Genomic DNA, 4,777 nt, shown 5'->3' with positions numbered 1-4,777 from the left:
GAGAGAGATGGGAGCCATGTGGCCACAAGCCCAGGATGGCCAGTGGCCACCAGAAGTGGGAGAGGGGCCTAAAACACTTGTCCCCACAGCCTCAAAAGCAACTAGCCTTGGTTGACACTTTGATTTCAGACTTGTAGCCTCTGGAATTGTGAGGAAATAAATTTTTGTTGTGTTAAGCCACCAAGTTTGTGGTATTTTGTTATGACAGCCCTAGGAGATTCATACATCTTAAGATAAATCCAGAGATAGGTTTCAGGACTGACTAATTCAGGGGGCAACTCACTGATGTCACCAAAGACCCACGGTCTTCCATGTTTCTGTCCTGCCATCCTCAGCATATCAGCCATATTCTCCCTCATGGTCATAAAGTGGCTGCTGCAGCACCATGCATCCCAGGGAGGCATGATGTTCAGCAAAGAAGAGCATATGCCTCCCTGGTGCCTCTTATATCAGGAAGATGCCATGATTGGCTTGTACTAAGGATGATTCACTCTCTGGGCTTGCAGGCGGAGGCACATCTGAACAAATAGGGAAAAGCAGCAGCGTCTGCAGGGATGCACACCCAGGGCCCTGGGAGAGGGTGGCAGATGGGATTGCAAGAAAAGTAGACAGAAAGGGCCGGGAGTGGGACGGGGGTAGAACAGGTGTGAGAGGGATGGCCAGGCCGCTGATCCTCAGCCCTTCGTGCTTCAGGTCTGGCCACCGCCACCATGTACCCATGAACATGGCCTTACTCGGAAGCAGGGACTCTGAGGTGGTGATGGTTACGTTGAGGTCACGCTGGAGCAGGGTGGGGTCCTCGTGGAGGAGGGGAGCATGGATGTGCACGCATGGAGGAGGCCACGCAGCCAGGAGCTGGCAAGGCAGGAAGGACCCTCCCCTGGAGCCCAGAGAGGGAGCGCGGCCTGCACACCTTGGGTTCACACTTCTGGCCCTAGAAAGGGGGGAGGATCCAGAGCGTGCTGGTTTGAGGCCCCCGACCTGGTGCTCTGTTCCCGCAGCCCCAGGACACTGGGAACCCCCGAACCCACTCTCCCTGCATCCTGTCCCTACAGAGCCTCCACCCCCAACCACAGCCCCCACGCCAGGCACCAGCCCCCAGTACTTGATGCCTCCACCCACAGATGCAATCACCCCTTCCAGAAAGTTCTCCCTCGTAAATAAACGAGAATAGAAATGGCCCATATGGAAATATAATGTTGTTAAAACCACTGATTAAGTTTTACACAACCGTGTGAAAGCAAACGAAAAGGTTTTAGCTTTTTAATTTAAGAAAAGAGGAATATGATATAATTTCAATTTGTGATAAGATAAGATGTTCTCGATATTGCGGCTTCAATTGGATTACATCCTAATGTACTTTGTAAAGTGTCAGGCCGGCTGCCGATTACGGTGTGTGTGTGATATTCTTTATTAACAATGTAATGGGCCACGTTCGCTCTATCCGTCTTCATCAGCGTTCCTGGCCCACCTGGGAGACCTCGTTAGTGGGGGATCTGCAGCCCCAGCCCTGGGGTGGGAGGGCTGGGAGGGGACCCCCAGGTGGACCAGCTTGCAAGCAGGGCTGGGGATGGAGGGGAGGGAGGTCCCGGCCTGCAGGAGGCGGCATGCAGAGGGCCGGGTCTGCCGCACTGTGGGGAGGAGGGCTGAGACCCTGGTCCTCCGGCCGCAGCCTGAGGGACCCCGGGGATAGGACCCAAACTCACATCCACGGCCTACAAAGTGTTCTGGGTACCCAGAGCTCCAGGACTCCTGGAAACCCTCTTTCCAGGGGGTCTTGAGGAACCCCCCAACCAGTGGTGTGCACAGTCCTAGAAGGGAAGTGGGGTGCACGCACGTCCTCCCGGGGCAGGACAGGCCCCAGGGGGCAGGAGGCAGGGGCTCCAGGGAGGCTGGCTGCTGGGTGAGCCCAACCCCCCGGCCCCCCGACCCCGGCCCAGGACCTTCTCCGTGGTCACGATGAAGGAGCAGCTGACCCTAGGGTTGGGGAGCCCAGGAGGGATATGGAGGGGAAACCCCTGGCTCAGACCCAGAAGATGTTGCATGAAGTCCCAGCCACTGTTTCTTCCAGGGACCCCCAGACACACAGGTGCAGAGATGGAGTCCATGCAGGGATTTCATGTGTGGGGTGACTGTGGGTCCTGCCCAGGCCCAGTCAGACAAGGTCCTCGTGCCAGGGAGTCCAAGCTCTGAGGCCTGTGTCCTCCCAGATCAGGCCAAAGGCACCCAAACCCAGGCCCTGCCACTCCAGACATGTGACCCTGGACGTGCTTCTGTGACTCAGTTTCCCCTCCTGTCAAAGGGACATACTGCTGCCTAACACCCCTCCTTTCTGTAGGGGAAACTAGGTGCCCCCCATGATCCCCTCTGCAAGCTCTGCTGCAGCCAAGGACACCCCTGCCTCCTCTTCCTCATGCCTCTGTCCCTGCTCTGTGACCCCTGGGAAGGCCCTTCCCCTCCTGAACCCTGATCCCCTCCTCTAGGATGGGAAGGGGTCATGGGAGCTCAGTTCCTGCCCATGGGAAGGGCTAAGCCAGGCTAGCTGCGCAGCGCAAGACCCCTATGGGTGCGTCCACCGGGGCAAGGGCTGAGGGAGGAGGGTTGGGCCGAGTCAGCGGAGGTTGCATGGGGCGAGGCGTGGCGGGGGTGGGTGCCCTTCCCATACCCCTCACCCCCCTCCCCTGCCCCAGGCAGGGGCCTGTGGGGGAGGGGCCGCCAGAGTGAGACGCTCCCCATGACGCCCCTGGGCCTCGGGTGCCCAGAGCATGTGGTGCAGACCCCCAGGTGGGCAGGGGGCAGAGATGCCTGGTCTCTCCGTGTCCCCGGCACCCAGCAGGGGCTCTCGGCCCCGGTGAGGCCGCTGATTCTCCCAGGCCGGGGCTGCATCTGCGCCAGGCCAGGGTCCAGGCAGGGCCTCCCTCCTGCGCCCACGGACACCCGGCGCCATGGCCACCCTCGCCCACAGGAGACAAATGGAGGCCTGGAGAGGCCACCGGCCCAGCCAGTGTCACAGCTCGACATATGCGTTTCATTCATTTCCTCCACACATACGTTTGTTGCACTTGCACCATGTTCTGGGTGCTGGGGACCCCGCGATGCTAGGAACAGACAAACTCCCTGACTCAGGGGCCATCTGTTTTCAGATGAGATCAACACCTGAATCCAGAAGGTGACTTCCAAGTGAGAAAATCCACCGGGGTGGTAGGCAGAGAGCCAGGGGACTCAGGAAAGCTCTCTGAGGAGGGCACAGCTGAGGAGCCAGCCTGGTGGGTGGGGGTTCTAATAGGCACTAGCAAGTGCAAAGGCCCTATGGCATCTGGGTGGAGGCCAGTGAGCTGCAGCAGAGCAGAGTGAACAGGGGAGGGGCAGCAGGAAGCCAGCCCAAGCCCTGCCTTCCTGGGGGTGAGGCAAGGGTGTGCCCCCATACACACACACACCCCAGCACCCCATCCCTGGGCTGGATAAGCCTCCCTCCCCACCTCCAGCTACAGCCACACTGGCCCACTTCCTACCCTGAGATCCCCCCCAAAACTTCTACCCGGTCAGCACCTAGTTCACAGGTTCCCTCTACCCCAAATGTCTTCCAGACGTTGGGCCATGAGCCCTAGACCCACGGGGCAGTGGGGGCTTCCAGGAAATATGTGCCATGGGTGTGAGGGGTTCAGCCCAGGGAACAGCCCACCTAGCAGCCCCCATCCCAGGTCTACTGATGGGAACACGGGTCTTTCTGGGCCCCATCAGGGAAGACAAAGGCCGAGACGTGAATTGAGAGCCTGCTGCATGCACAGTGTAGCCCCAGGAACAGCACAGCAGGCAGGTCTGGCTGGGCCACCCCCTCCTTAGCTGTGCCTTCTGGAACCTGCCCAGGTGTCTCACACTGGGGTGGGGGCTCCCTGGCCTCCTCGCAAGTTGTCAGAGGTCCCCTCGAGGTAGACTTGGCTCCTCAGCTGTGCCCTCCTCATGGGGGTAGATCCCCCATGCTAGGGCAGGACAGCAGGGCAGTCAGACCCCACCTGCACCCCACAAGCGGCCACAGCAGTGGTTCCCCTCCTGCTCTGGCCCCTGGCTGAACAGACACTGCAGGACCTGGCAGTCCCGTGTTCCCAAAGACATGTCCCTGCTTGTCCTGCTCTGACAGTGTCCACAGGGTCTGCAGGCCTGTGGCTCCCGCAGAGAGCAGGGCTCTGTTGGGAAGCGCCAACATGTGCCCACGTGGTCCCCCAGGCAGTGGTTGTGACGATGGGCGTGTGCCCCCAGCAGGACCCCCCACCCCTGTGCCCCTGGCCTTCCAGGATGGACAACACACCCTCGTGGGTTCCTTGCCTGCCCCCGTCTCAGAGTGCCCACACGTGCCCCAGCCCACCAGGCGTCCCAGGGCCTGGGGGATGAGGGCCCCAGAGGCCAGGCCCAGGCCCCACCTAACTTGCTGTGTAGCTTCAGGGTGTCTGGAGGCCTCTCAGCCCATTTCCTTGTCTGAGAACCACAGCTTCTCCCAGGCTCAGAGCCCCGTCCCTGCTGGGTGGCCCTCTGTCTCCCTCTGGTGGTGAAGAGCCCACACTTCCGCGGGCCCCCGGGGGTGTGCCCAGGGGAACCTCAGGAGCTCCAGGGTCTCTGCTGGAGGGACCAGCAGCCCCAGCCACTCTCCACCATGCCAATCCCACCCTGGAGCCTCTGCTCAGAAGCACCCATGGTGCCCAGCACCCAGGAACGACACCAAGCCTGCGTGGCCCAGGCCCTGCTGACCACTCTGGCTGCCCCCCTCCACTGCCAGGCCCTC

Source organism: Canis lupus, chromosome 6 (genome assembly GCF_011100685.1).
Source record: "Canis lupus familiaris isolate Mischka breed German Shepherd chromosome 6, alternate assembly UU_Cfam_GSD_1.0, whole genome shotgun sequence".
NCBI classification, from domain to species: Eukaryota; Metazoa; Chordata; class Mammalia; order Carnivora; family Canidae; genus Canis; species Canis lupus.
This window is presented reverse-complemented; position numbering follows the sequence as displayed.